We start from the raw sequence: 15,846 nt of genomic DNA, 5'->3' as shown, positions 1-15,846 counted from the left end.
ATTACCTTAAAATTGATCTCATCCCACCAAATCCCATGGGATCGGTCCGGCCAAACACGCCCAAAGGAGTAACAAAAATAGGCAGGATCAACCTGCCGCGATAGCGGGAAGACTATTCACCTAAAAAAGGATTAGTTATATCTCTCTAGGAGAACAACATTTGAAGCCCATTCTACTACTGAGTTATCTCTCTAGGAGAACAACATTTGAAGCACATTCTACTATTGAGTGTTTGGCCCTATTAACTAGAGACTCTGCCGAGTTTGAAGTATTCTTGAAGCACCTCCCATTCTTTTCTTCCTACACGGTCCACTAAACGGCCATAAAGGCCATTCTCTAGATCTCCTTTCTATGATTACCTAATTTATCATAGGCAATGAGCAACTGACTTGTGAAGTCGGGAAAAGACGGAAACATTTCAAAAAGGGACATAATTGTTGACCAAATATGATTGACAATTGGGCAATGAATGAATAGAGGGTTTAGTGATTCTGCATTTGCTATACAGAACGGGCAAACATTTGTGATTATCATGCCTGTTTTTCTCAAGTTATTGATTGTCAAGGCCTTCTTCATTCCAACTAACCATCGGAAGGCCGCTATCTTTGGAGGGACTTTAGATTAAGTCATTCAAACTTTAATGAAGGAAGAAGATAATCAACTTAATCCAATACTTTTGTGGGCCTCGAGGAGTTTTAGATGATGAGAGTTCGATTAACTTTGTTCCCTATGGTGTAGTTCACTTGAGATTGGGTCTACATTATTTTTAGGCTCATACTATAAAATGATATATAAAAATGGATGAACAAGGTGGATCAAACACATACGCCTTGGTGGGGGCTATAGATCACCCTCGAGGTTACTAACCCCACCATAGGTCACTAATAATCTCGGTAGCTAATCCGCCTCCATAGATCATGGTACAAAACTGTACTAAGCTACAATCATATCCGTTCAATTTTTTCCTATCGATTCTATATCATTTTGCCTTCTAATTTTAATCGCTCACTCAATAAATATTACTCGGAAGTGTATGAACAACCTTCCTGGGTGACATGAGCAACATGGATGAGTCATCTCCATTTCTAAAATGACAGAAAATAATCAAAGTCATCTAATCACAAGAGGTGGGGCCAAAGAAGCCCTTGTATGTTTTTTTCTTCAAGGTGCTCTTACTAGCCATTACTAATTATTCATTAAAAATATAATTGCAGGAAAGGCCTTTTGTGTTCGAATTTCTAGTCCGAAAAACTAATTTACACACTCGAATTATGCTAACAAAAATAGAACAATGCATAGCACACTAACACATTGAATAATCAATTAGCCATCAGGCCCTCATAAGGATTACTTATAAATCACTAATCAAACTTATTAGATAATCTTAATCAACTGTTCTTTCAATAATTTACTACTTTTTCCATGGTAGTTTTAACGGCCACTCATTCATGGATTGAAAAGTCTAATAGGTGTAATTTTTTAATCTACTAGACCTTGGTATGATAATGGGCTTGATTGGTAAATAAACATTTATAGTAGTCACCACCTAAATCTTTAGGGGCCGTTTGGCACCATCCCAAATTTTTGTATTTTTCGTAGTTGGGAATCCAAGTCTAGGCTAAGTTGTTGACAACCCTAAAATTATAGGATTTCAATTATGTGTTACCTTAAAATTTAAGATTTTTAGAATTTAGGAGAGGAGGCAACAATTTATGACTGCTGCAATTCCTTGAATATGAAAAGGAGATTCATATACATATACCACCTTTTAGGGGCCATTTCGCACCACCCCAAAATCTTATACTTTTAGCTATTGGGAATAGAAGTCCAACTAAGTACTTAGCAACCTTGAAAAATCAGTATTTCAATTCCAGACTACCTTATATTTTAAGATTTTCAAAGAACCCCCTATCTGTCTATTTATCCTATAGCGAGGTATTGGGAGGACCCCACCAGAGGGAGCGACTTGAATCCACATCGATTTTATTGATTTCATATATGGGGAGCACTATACATAGATAGAAGCAAGCGCTACGAAAGCAACTTCGATACCTACCTACCACAGTCCATCCCTTTACCCGAATAATGACCATTTGCACCCAACCCAGCTATCTGCTCAACCCTATCTATTTATCTCTTTTTTCAAATGGATATTTAGAGATCTCTCTTGTTCATAGATCGTCGAAACTGGATCGACAATCCATTTCTCAGTTGATCTATCTATCGATAGAAATATATAGATCTCTATCTGGATCTATCTCTATATCTAAATAGATCAATGATCGATTTTTAGGTTTTGTTGTAAATCTAATTGGTTACTTCGAATTACGTAAATCAATAGTTCAAATCGCACTCAGAGGTATGACATTTCTCATTGATATAGGAATTTCCGTACTAGAAACAATGGCATCTCTAATTATAGCCTCTCTGAGGCATCCTCTCTACAACTCATCCACCCCTCATTTTCTATTGCATCGCTCTTGTTTAATATTGTAGGAAGTGTGACCCACCACCACCAAATCCCTAATATCATTGTTTTAGATAATTGAACAAAGGGCCCACTTATACAATTAATTCCTAAAAACCCAAATGGTACCATACAATTGCAAAAGAAAATATGAATAAAGACACTAAACAAGTCATATTGCATCTTAAAGGATCCACTAAAATAAAGTGGCTTTCAGTGGACCAATGACCGGAAGATAGTCACAACATTATTTGAAGTTTGAAATGGTTGTATTGAGCAAATAAAAAGTTGTATTTATACTTGAGATGTAATTCTATTTACACTTGAGAATTCTCATTTGCAATTGATGCATGATTAAATGAGTTGATATCTTCTATATACAGTAAACACCAGAGATATATGTTCAACAAAAAATTTAAGAAACGATTCATTTCCACATAATGATGATATTAGCTGAATAATTGATCCGAACTAGATTACCCGTGATCAAGAGATGAATTGCTTCATAATCTTGACAATATTGCATAAAATACTCCATTAAAGACTGACCTAGCTAAACATAATCAAAGCTAGCTGGGAATTGAAATCCAGTGTTTGTAATAGTGAGTCATTTGATTAATTCAGGAAAAAAATTAATCATACATTTTAATTTTAATATGGTTTGAAATCCAAGATTATCACTATTTTTCAATTATAAGTAAGCCCCCTAACATTTAAAATTAAAGATTTGAAGGGCATCTTTAACTACCTTGTCCTCCTTTTTAAAAGTACTCACATTGTCATATTTTTTGATAATTTCACCTGCCTTGTATTATGATGATGGGATGTTACAAAATCAAGCTTATGCAATTATTAGATGGGACATGATATTTTAGATTTGAAAATCACAATATATATATATATATATATAGAAAATTAGTGACCTCACTTTTGTAAGCCATAAGGGGGCTTCTATCCCAGGATATTAGATGGGATTAGGTGGGACAGAGTTGCATTTGGTCTCATGCAATTTCATCTAGGATTTGGAGAGAGAGGGAAAGTCTGGGATTAGGCAGGATGGAATTGCATTTAGTCCCATATAGGATTTTTGTGGAATTTGAAATTTACTACAAATGTGGGCTCCACGTTGATGCATGCTTTTATCCATGTTGTCCATCCATATACACTGTTTACACATGACATTCTGGTTATATGTGTACAAGTGAACAACATCCTTTGTGGATTTGGTTTGTTGAATATAATTCCATGGTCTAAACATGATTTTGCTTAATCCTGCATTTTCTTGTAGCAAGATTTTTATCCCAAACTTGGGATTGGATGGCAACAATACTGTGGTATTTCCAGACATGCAATCTGTAACATCTTGGATTTTTCGCTATTTTGAATTGTCAAAAATCCTTTAAAAACAAATTATAACTAGCCCACATCGTCACTTATTGACCCTTGACGCTCGAGGTGAGCTTAATCAGTCTGCGTAAACTTTTTTATGGATGAGTGGGTCGAGGTCTCAGCCAAAAAAGGGAAGCCCTTGCTCCAACGGGAGGAATTTGTTCAAATGCGTAGGTTATACTAGTAAATAACCGCACAAATTCGATTAACCAACCGTATGAAGTCAATTAATCCGCCTGATCACTTAAACCTCAAGTCTAATCTCGTGAATTATTCATCTAGGGCCCAAATATAATCGACCTATTACTAACTAATCAAGACAACCGTAACTAAATTAAATACCTACCCAAAGCCAAGCCAGCTATGGCCCGAATTTTAACTAATGGACCAAGTCAACCTATTTACTAATTTAGCTTAAGAACCAATGGCTTAGAGTGATCATGACCGAATCACCATTTTTGCTAATTTCGAATAGGCCACACTGTGAATTTAGTTAATCTAAACCATAACAATTGTGCCTAAGAAATCTCCTTACCCACTTCATTCAAAAAATACCCTGATTACACGAATGAGCTCTAGACCGCTTGTTACTGGTCCACTAGTTTCGAAATTATATAATAATGTTTGTCACTGGGCTTGATGTCCATCATGGGTGGCGAACCAAGAAAGTGTCAAAAACTGCTTAACTTGGGCCAGAAGCAAGTGTTTGAAACATGCAAATCCCCTAGACTGAAATTTGAAAACTTAAGTGAAATAGACATTACACTCTTTGGCAAAGTTGTGACATTGCAACCGTTGAATTGTAATCAAACTCGGGCCATGAGCCAGAGATATTTCTCTGCTCATATCCGTATAACTGGGACCCCGATCGAACATCGGTGACCGTTGATCGTAAATCAGACCCCTGCGATCAATTGACTCGTCCGTTTACCACCAAACTTGGGACAACCTTTCATCTGACTATGGGACACCTATTCCATAGCACAGATGGGCCAAGGGGTCACTAGGATGGCCTCAGGAACCAGAAATCTACCCGTCAGGGGTATGTATTTTAAAACAAGAGTTCCTATGGTCGTTTAGACAAATTTTCAGACTATATAAGTCCTAAAATCTCTCTCCTTCACTCTCATACGAATTTTGCTGCAGGAAGGAGAGAGAGGTGATAGTAAGAGAAAGAGGGATCTTCAGGGAGTTGGAATTTGAGGAATTTCCCTCTCTTACCACAATTCCGTGTCAGAGCTCACAACTCCGCTGCCGTAGAAGTGGCCCACTGGCGATAGAAAGGTAACCCTCCAACCATTTCCAAATTTCAGCATTATAGCACCTTATGCATGCGTCCTTACAAGCTAATTCTGTCGTCCCAGGGCCTCGATACGCCAATCCGTGGGACCAGAATTGCATGAGCGACATTCTGAACTGTCAAACTATTTTTAGGTGCGGACCATTAATCTTAGGTGATAACTTATTGAACCTAAGCTAAAGTTAATGATTGTGGGTGTGAAATTCACTTTGCACATTGATTAGTGAGAAATTCATTGATAGTTATTTCTCTTTAAATTTGCCCATCCATGTTCAGAATAATAATTTGCTTAATTTTATATTAGATTAGGCCAATATATTGAATTGCTGTCCTTCATCACTTTAAATTCTGATTATATGAAATTGATTTTTGATTGATCCCCAAATCTGCGATGATTTGAGAGAAATGTACCCGCATGTCATTAATACGCCTGCGCCTATGGATATGCATGCTTAAATTTTTTAATGACTAAGAGTAGTTATGATTTCCCATAATATGCTAGATGATTAATTCGCTTTTCGGGTTGGCCAGTAAAATTTTAAGACCCACACGGGCAGCCTCATCGGTTGGGCCACCAAGCGATCAATTTGAACAATTTAGGTCGAATACAGATAACCGACAGTAATTGGACTACGTAGGATGCTCGCACACAATGTCGGGTGTTTCACAGTTCGCCTGAATTGAACAAATTGACCTACTAACTGACCAGCTATATCCATTAACCATGTATGATCGCGTCAGTTTGAACCTGAGACATCTTACGCCCATGTAGTGCCTACCGGTAACAATTATGATGCGATCCACGAGTCTCAGGGAACCGAGCATGGTAGAAAGAGACACTATTCCCGAGCTGTCGGCCTACGCTGGGGTGACAAGTTTCCCCGTAATGACCGCGAGTAATCCGGGCTACAAACACGCCTCGTGAGCCAGGCATAGTGGAATGAGATACTATGCTCGAACTGTCGGTCTACGTTGGGGGTGGCGAGCCTCCCCGTAGTGACTGAGAGTGATTCAACTTACAATCTACCTTTGTATGTGTTATTTGAGAGTAACGAACCTAAAAGGATCAATCACGAGCATAAGGCCGCTGCGGCCGCTTAGGTCCCGCGATCGGGGTAGGGCATTGACTCTATTAAGGTGTTATAGTTTCCCTAAACTGCTGGATAAATGAATGTAACTAATCAACATGACTAACATGATCACCATCACATTGCATTAGTTAAGTTAGCGATTTGACAGTTGAAGTCGCATTGATGGAGTGTTTAATATTGCGATCGTTAGACGATGTTGCTCGAGTGAGTGTTGGATGTAAGGGCATGCATTATATTATCTGTTGAGGGTCAAATATTGCATATCAGACCCAGTTGCAGCATAGTTTTACACGCATGAGACCGTTTAATGGCCTAATTTAATTGTGTTTGTGATGCAGAGTGTATTTACGAGCATGGACTGAAAAAGGGTGGTAAAAGCATGGATTTGACGCTCCGAGAGCACCAAGGCAAGGAACGGACTCTAGAAGACCAAGAGCGACGAAATTATACACCAGGGGTCCGCGGAAATCGAGGAATTGAAGCTCAAGTGGCCTGAAAAGTCAGCCAGGATGCAAGATTACAGGGTTTCTACCATCCGTTCGGTTCAAAACTTCACATATGGCCTAAAAACCAAAAACTAACCGTACATGTCAAATTTCAGCTATTGGATCCCCCTGGAAGTGGCCCAACGGACAGATCAGCCCATAAATCAGTGAACTGGGGCCCGCTTGGTGTCTGAAAGTGCTTCAATCTTGGGCTCAACGATTCAAATGAGTTGACAAAATGGATAGACGGAGCGGATCTCTCAGAAAACATCATAATGGACCCTATGGGAAGCAGCAGTGCATAGTGCAAAATTGCACTCGCGTTGTACCGAATCAAGCCGATCGGGTCAGCGCCCGCTGACCCGATCCTTCTCGCATACGGAAACAGCGCGCGGACGCTGATCGTCCGTTTTCATGTAGTGGGCCCCATCAATCACAGTTTTCGATGATCAGAGCCGTCCATACACTCTGCAAGGTGACCAACACCGTCGCCTAGCTTTTCTTTTTGGCCCATGCACACACACAAAGGCAGATTTCATAAAAACGCAGGAATGGACGGTGGGAACAAAAATCGTATGGGCTACACCGAATCTAACATAAAACCAGCCGAATCTTACTGGTTTTTCGACGCGAATCGAATGGTCGGAGTGGATTTTACACACGGCGCCAATCAGCGGTTCGCCGCCTTCACAGCGCCCGACCGCGCATGCTCTGTTCGCATTAGGAAGCTGCGGTCGATCCAGGTGGGCCATCATCGCCGATCGAAACAGTGATCCGGACCGTCTATTTTGTAGGAGGGCTAAAACCGTCCGTAGGGACGTTATCTCTTTGGAAAGAAGACGATGGAAGTGGAAGTCTTCTCTTCCGTTTTCTTGGCTGCAAAACGCTCCTACGCAGGAGCCTTGCGTAAAACCTTCCGCGCCTACTCCTACTCGGACGATCTCCGCCACCTATCTCGGGGAGGACTCTGCAGCAGCTCCCGGACGACAGCTCTGTATAAGAGGACGGAAGAAAGGAGGCTGAGGTACTGGGTTTTGGGGTCGCTTGTCAGGGAAACGGTATTGTTTCTGCTGCTGCTGTACACAAGAGGAGTGCGGCTGCTGTTTCTTTTGGTCAGGGAGCTGAGGCAGCGTGTGAGGGACGGTGGGATCAACAGAGTTTGGCTTTGAAGGAGGGAAGGAAAGGAAGAAAAAGAAGAAACAGAGAAGGACGTACGGCTGGCTTGGGTTTGGGCTGGCACGTGAGCTAAGCCTGGTTTTTCTCTTCTTTTCCTTTATATTTCCTTTATTTTTTTAATGATCAGCCCATCCATGTGTGGCTAACCCTCTTAGCTGGGGCTAAGAGGTGAAGCCTGTAGCGAGATGGGAGACACTATCTCATGCGTTTAATTTGAATTTCTGAACTGAGTTTAAGTTGATTATTCAAGGAATATTTTTCTTAGTCTTTCATGGTCTATTGTGACTGAAATTACAATGGGTTTGCAATGGCTTTGAATATTTCTTCCCCTTTTTATGTTTATGAAGTCAGGAAGCCCTGTTGTTCATCATTGTTCCATGGGCATGGTAGGATGACAGTACCCTTCCTGATCTTCATACATTGTTGGTTGGTTGGTAATTAGTTTAATTCTGTTGTTTACTTTGTCTCCTGGGCATGGTTTGATGATGGAATCCATTCTAATTCATATACCTTTCATCTCTTGAAAACCAGATCAAATAAGTTCAGTTTGAAATTCCATAATCATTGATGCAGGCATAAGATCTCCCTGATCTCTACAAGTGGATCCTCTGAATCCCTAGTTTCCTTCCTCAGAATTCCTTAAAGTTTTAGATAGTTATTCCACAATTATTTCTTAAATTCTATTTTGTTTAGATCGCATCTTAGTCTAGTTCTAGTTCTACTTGGTTTCAGATAACGTACAGGTATCAGTCCCTGTGGATTCGACCTCGGTCTTACCGAGTTTATTACTACATCACAACCCTATACTTGGGGAGTGAACAAGTTTTTGGCGCCGTTGCCGGGGACTGTCGGTTACGTTTTTCTGAAATTAATTAGTTTTAGAATTAGGTTAGGATTAGGATTTTACTTACTTTAGGATAGAAGTTTTTATTTTATTTTATTCTATTTTTTTTAATCTGTTTTTCTGTTTTGTAGGATCCTGACATAAATTCTTAAATTGGTAATTCCTTCCTAATTTCTCTACTTCTTCTGTTTTTAGAATTAAGGTAAATCTTAGAAATTTTCTAACTCTAGTATCCTCCCTTCTGTAGGAAATAGTTTATTTTTAGAAATTAGGTTTTTTCTTTCCCTTTTTAGAAATTAACTTTCTATTTCTATTTTAGTAATTCTGACACTTTTAGAATCTAATCTTGTTTCTTAATTTATTTTTAGAATTCTTTAGAAACTAACCTTCCTATTTTGTAGGCCTTTAAGATAGAAATCTCTAATTCGGTACACTCCTTCCCTACTTTCTATTTTTCAATTCTCTTTTAGTAATCTACTTTCTAGTTTAGGTCTCTCTTAGCTTATTTTAGAAATTTTCACTTTCTTTTAGGAATTCTTTCTTTTAGAAGCCAGTTCACTTCTATCTTTCTTTTAAAGAATTGTTCTTCTCTTTTTAGAATCTAACTTATTTTATTTTGTTCTGCAGGTCTTTAACTCAGGACTCCAATTTGGTAATTTCTTTCCATCTCTTTCTTTCTTGCTAGATTTTCCTAGGGTTAAGTTTTTAACTGAGGGCTGCGAGTGTTTTCATGCCCAAGTGGGCCCGTGACGACACTCGACGTCTCTTGACTGAAGGAGGATTGGTTGAGGGGTTGACTATCCATTGCAGGACTAGACACCGCTCGAAATCCCCTGAGTTAACTGAGGTTATGGCTGAAGACCAACCTCCTCCACTTCCACCCAAGGTGGAGGATACCCAAGATGAGAATGAGGTGCAACAGGCACCCTCACCTCGTACTTTACGAGATTTTCTACAACCGGCGGGAGTGAGTATGCCCTCATGTATGATTTTTCCTGAAAACACAGGACAAATGGACATCAAGCCAGGAGTTATCCAACTCCTTCCCAAATTCCATGGACTTGAATCAGAGAGTCCATATTTACATTTGAAAGAGTTCGATGAGATTATAGCTACATTATGTTTTCTTAATGTATCTGAGGATACAATTAGGCTGAAACTCTTTCCTTTTTCCTTAAAAGAGAAAGCTAAGACGTGGTTACATTCACTGCGTCCTAGATCCATTGGCACATGGAACGACATGCAGAGGAAATTCATAAAAAAATTCTTCCCACATCATAAAACGATTACCCTCAGAAAAGCGATCATGAACTTTGCCCAAAAGGAAGATGAAGCATTCTTTCAATGCTGGGAAAGGTTTAAAGATTTGGTCAGTTCATGCCCACAACACGGATTTGAAACGTGGCGCATTACAAATTTTTTCTATGATGGACTGACATCTTCCATGCGCCAAATGGTCGAGACAATGTGTAATGGAGAGTTCATTAATAAAGATGTCGACGAGGTATGGGACTACCTCGACAGTTTGGCTGAAAAAACACAATCTTGGGATTATTACCCAAAGTCGAACACCACGTCTAGGCCAACTCAATTAAAGGAGAAAGGTGGATTATATCTCTTGAAAGAAGAGGATGATCTCAAGTGTAAAGTGACTACACTCATAAGGAAAGTTGAGGCCATGGAAGGAAAGAAGGATAAGGTCAATGAAATTGTTTGCGGCATCTGTGATTGCAACATTCACACAACTGAAAACTGTCCTACAATACCTGCCTTTCGAGGAGTGTTGAATGAACAAGCCAATGCCGTAAATAACTATCAAAGACCTTTCTTGGACCTAACTCCAACACATACAATCCTGGCTGGAAAAATCATCCAAACTTTAGTTGGAGGAATGGACAAACGGCGACTCCTCCAGGTTTCTTCAATCAAAATCCAAATCAAGTGAAACCTCAAGAGGAACCGGTTCAAAATCCCATACAAGAGCTGGCTCAGGCAATGCGGGGAATCACAGATTTTATGCAAAAGATAGATTCTCGTATGACGGTTATAGAAAAGGGGATGCTTCCTGCACAACCTCTCCCCAACCCTAAACCGCGGTACAAGATTAGTGATCCCAGCTCTTCAAATCAGATGGGACATGCTAAATCCATCACCACTCTTTGGAGTGGGAAGTTCATTGATAAAACTCTTGCGGTTAGGACCGAATAGCCTCATGATCCAAAAGAGATCTTCAATGATTGATCCCGTGATGTCCCACAAAAAGTGGAACCGGAACTTCTAGAGAAGCCAGTTGCTCCATTCCCCCAAAGGTTGGTTTCACCAAAACCTCTCTCTAACTCTCGGGATATCCTAGAGGTGTTGAAACAAGTGAAAGTCAAAATTCCTCTACTTGATGCCGTGAAATAAATACCTTCATATGCCAAATTCCTAAAAGACTTATGCACGACCAAAAGATGACAAAATATTCAAAAGAAAATCTTCTTGACTGAGAAAGTGAGTGTCATCCTAAAGCAAGATGTGCCACAAAAATTTAAGGATCCTGGTAGCCCAACCATATCATGTGTAATCGAAAACTGTCGAATTGAGCATGCACTTCTTGACTTAGGAGCGAGCATCAATCTGATTCCCTACTCAATATACAAACAGTTAGGTTTGGGTGCATTAAAACCCACCCTAACCACACTACAACTTGTCGATCGCTCTGTTCATGTACCGAGAGGGATAATTGAGGATGTGTTGGTCCAGGTCGACAGATTTTACTGCCCTGTAGATTTTATCATCCTCGATACCGAACTCATCAGTAACATGAGCACTCAGATTCCCGTCATTCTTGGTCGCCCATTCCTTGCCACGTCAAATGCAATTATCAATTGCAGGAATGGTATCATGACTATGTCTTTTGGAAATTTGACATTGGAGTCAAACATCTTTTTCAATAACGGCAGCAACTCAGAGGATGATGACGATTTCCACGATATTAACATGATTGACTCTTTCGTGGAAGATACGACACCTCTGACCTTATCCTCCGACCATCTAGAGACGTGCCTGGCCCACTCCTATGATTTTGATGATGACATGATTAGGGAGACGTGCGCCTTGCTTGATACTGCACCGGTACTTGAAGTTAACCGATGGAGGCCACAATTTGAAGAATTACCACAAACTGATGTAGTGCCTCTGCCGTCTAACCTCAAGCCGCCGAAGCTTGACCTAAAACCTTTGCCCTCTGATTTGAAATATGCATATTTGGGTCAAGATGAGACATACCCGGTGGTGATCTCTGCCCACCTGGAGAAAGAACAGGAGAGTATGCTTATATCTACTCTCATTGAGCATAAAGGAGCCCTGGGATGGACGATAGCGGACCTCAAAGGAATCGATCCCTCGATTTGTACTCACCACATATATCTTGAGGATAATGCAAAAACCGCTCGGCAACCACAACGTAGACTAAATCCAAACATGAAGGAAGTGGTTAAGGCTGAGGTTCTTAAACTATTGGATGTGGGTATTATATACCCTATATCTGATAGTCAATGGGTGAGTCCAACTCAAGTGGTTCCTAAGAAGTCCGGAATCACCATCGTAGCCAATGCTAATAATGAACTCGTGCCAACTAGAGTCACTACTGGTTGGAGAATGTGCATTGACTACAGGAAGTTGAATACCGTCACGAGGAAAGACCACTTTCCTTTACCATTCATTGATCAGATCCTGGAAAGGTTAGCTGGTCATTCCTATTACAGTTTCTTTGACGGGTATTCGGGCTACAACCAGATAGAGATAGCCCCTGAAGACCAGGAAAAGACCACATTTACATGTCCCTACGGCACCTTTGCCTATCGAAGGATGCCATTCGGACTATGTAATGCCCCTGCCACCTTTCAGCGATGTATGCTTAGTATCTTTTCTGATATGGTAGGGCAATATCTAGAGGTCTTCATGGACAATTTCTCTGTTTACGGTCCATCTTTCAGCAAGTGCTTGGAAAGTCTTAAATGTGTGCTGAAAAGATGTGAAGAAAAGAACTTGGTACTTAATTGGGAGAAGTGCCATTTCATGGTTCAGAAGGGAATTGTCCTTGGGCATATCATCTCGTCCAAAGGAATCGAGGTAGATAAGGCAAAAATCGATCTTATCTCTAACCTACCTCCACCCAAGAACATCAGAGACGTGCGATCCTTCTTAGGACACGCAGAATTTTACAGGCGATTCATAAAGGACGTTAGTCTTCTTTCTCGTCCTTTATGTAATCTTTTTCAAAAGGATGTTCCGTACGAGTGGACTGAGCAGTGTCAGGAAGCTTTCACCAAGCTTAAGGGCACGTTAACCACTGCACTTATCATGCAGCCACCCGACTGGAACCTTCCTTTTGAGCTTATGTGCGACGCTTCTGATTATGCTCTTGGGGCGGTCCTAGGCCAGAGAAAAGATAAGAAGCCCTACGTCATTCATTACGCGAGTAGGACTCTAAATCCTGCCCAGATGAACTACTCGACTACGGAAAAGGAACTCTTAGCCGTAGTGTTCGCCTTGGACAAATTTAGGTCCTACCTGATCGGATCCAAGATCATTATCTATACAGATCATGCGGCACTAAAGTATCTTCTTTCTAAGAATGATTCTAAGCCCCGCTTGATACGATGGATCCTTTTACTCCAAGAATTTGATTTGGAAATTAAAGATGAAAAGGGAGTAGAGAACGTAGTGGCCGATCACCTTTCTCGCCTTAATACCTCTGATTCCCTTGAGGCGACCCATATCAATGACATGTTCCCTGATGAACAGCTGTTCAGAATCTCCCATTCACCTTGGTTCCGATATTGCTAACTATCTTGCTACAGTGCCATACCGACATAGTGGGACTGAGCAAGATAAGAAGAAATTCTTCACCGAGGTGCGCAACTTTTCCGGGATGATCCTCACTTATTTAAATATTGCCGGACCAAATTCTAAGGAGATGTGTACGACGAAATATTACCCACATCTCCTTTTGTCATTCTCAAGCTGTGGTGGTCACTTTTCTCGCTAAAAAGACCACGGCCAAGATTCTGCGGTGTGGCTTTTCTTGGCCCACTATGTTTAGGGATACTCATGAGTTTTGCAAAGCTTGTGAGCGTTGTCAAAAATTGGGAGCATTGTCCCGTCGAAATATGATGCCTTTGAATCTCATTCTTATCATTGAAGCATTTGATTGCTGGGGCATCGATTTCATGGGACCATTCCCCCAATCGTTTGGGAATCTGTATATTTTGCTCGCCGTGGATTATGTCACTAAATGGGTCGAAGCGATTCCGTGTCGAAAGAATGACCATCGCACGGTCATTAAATTCCTAAAAGAGAACATCCTTTCTCGATTCGGAACGCCTCGAGCCATCATTAGTGATGGGGGCTCACACTTTTGTAATAGACCATTCGAGAGCTTAATGAAGAAATACGGTATCTCTCATAAGGTGAGCACCCCATACCATCCACAGACAAGTGGACAAGCTGAGATTTCCAATAGGGAGATCAAACACATTTTGGAGAAAACAGTTAACCCAGATCGTAAGGATTGGTCAATTCGATTGACCGATGCCTTATGGGCATACCGTACTGCATTTAAAACTCCTATTGGAATGTCTCCCTTTAGACTTGTCTATGGGAAAGCTTGTCACTTGCCTGTGGAGTTGGAACATAAAGCGTACTGGGCGATCAAAAATCTAAATTTCAATCTGGACAACGCTGGCTCGCTACGCAAACTTCAATTAAATGAACTTGAAGAAATCCGGAACGATGCGTACGATAATGCGAGAATTTACAAGGACAAGATGAAAGCATTTCATGACCAACACATTTTGCGAAAATCATTCATGCCTGGTCAGAAGGTCCTTTTGTACAATTCTCGATTACATCTCTTTCCGGGTAAGCTTCGATCTCGTTGGACCGGCCCTTACATTGTTGTTACTGTTTTTCCTCATGGGGCCGTTGAGATAAGAGATCCCGACAATGGCAAGGAGTTTAAAGTCAATGGCCATCGATTAAAACCATTTGTCGAGAAATTTGATTCAGAGGACATGTCCATGCCTCTGACTGATCCTGTTTACCAGGATTGATCTCCTAGTCTGATGGAGGTATATGTAGGTTTCCTGTTTTCTTGATTAATTCATGGTCCATTCTTGTCTAGTTGAAGACGTTAAACTTAGCGCTCCTAGGACGCAACCCAAATTTTCATTCCATTTCACTTTTCTCATTCATTAGTTCAATGTTTGTGGGTAGCATTGCCGCAAACCCTCACGAGACAACAACACGTCCAATAGAGGTAAACTAGGGGTTTAAAGGCTTGTTGCATACGCTAAATGCAATCGAGAGCACCTACAAAAGTGGTATAGGTAGGATTGTATTTTTGTTATTTTATTTTACTTCTGCTGGTTTCTCTCTTGTGCTGACCGCTCTTACGTAGAAATCTTTGGAAAGCCTCTTGATTCTTTCATCCAGGTATTATCTTTCCATCACTTCTCATTTACTTATTTTGTCCCATGTGCATCGCATGCTTATTTCTTTTACATTGAGGACAATGTAGATTTTAGGTTGGGGGTGGGAGATTAGGTTTCCTAATTAGTATTTTCTTAGTCTTGAGCAGAAATTGTGAAAAAAAAAAAAATTTTAATTTTTCTAGAATTTCATATGAATTCGAAGCGATTTTGACGGCCATTTTGGATTTAGAACTACAAGATGCGTGATGTTGGTACTTTATGACTCTTGGATTCAGTTATCTATCAAATTTCATAGCTAAGTTGAATTGTTAATCCATTATTAGAATTTGTAAACATTGATTGAGTCATGAATTCACGGGACACATCTCGCTTGCATATTAAGGTTTCAGTTCGATATTAAAGGATTAACTTGGTAATCACTAAATATGAAAGGAACCAACTTGAGAAATCGAATAGATTGAGCGAACAATCTTTACCATAGGTTTGCTCCCTAAAGGTGAGGATTCGATTCCCCATGAATAATATGTGAAAAAGATGAGTGTACAGTCTTTACCTTAGGTTTGCTCCCTATAGGTGAGGATCTGATCCCTCTTCTTGGCGTTACTTCTGAAAAAA

The 15,846-nt window shown here is 40.4% G+C and overlaps 1 non-coding gene across 1 annotated transcript; it reads right to left on the bottom strand.

Moving 5' to 3' along the window:
• Positions 1–10,040: 10,040 nt before the first annotated feature.
• LOC131219852 (small nucleolar RNA R71) lies at positions 10,041–10,147 on the bottom strand. The gene has a single exon (XR_009158494.1). It is a non-coding gene; the product is annotated as a small nucleolar RNA R71 (small nucleolar RNA).
• Positions 10,148–15,846: the final 5,699 nt, after the last annotated feature.

The sequence above is a fragment of the Magnolia sinica genome, chromosome 11 (genome assembly GCF_029962835.1).
Source record: "Magnolia sinica isolate HGM2019 chromosome 11, MsV1, whole genome shotgun sequence".
In the NCBI taxonomy this organism is placed as follows: Eukaryota; Viridiplantae; Streptophyta; class Magnoliopsida; order Magnoliales; family Magnoliaceae; genus Magnolia; species Magnolia sinica.
This window is presented reverse-complemented; position numbering and strand designations above follow the sequence as displayed.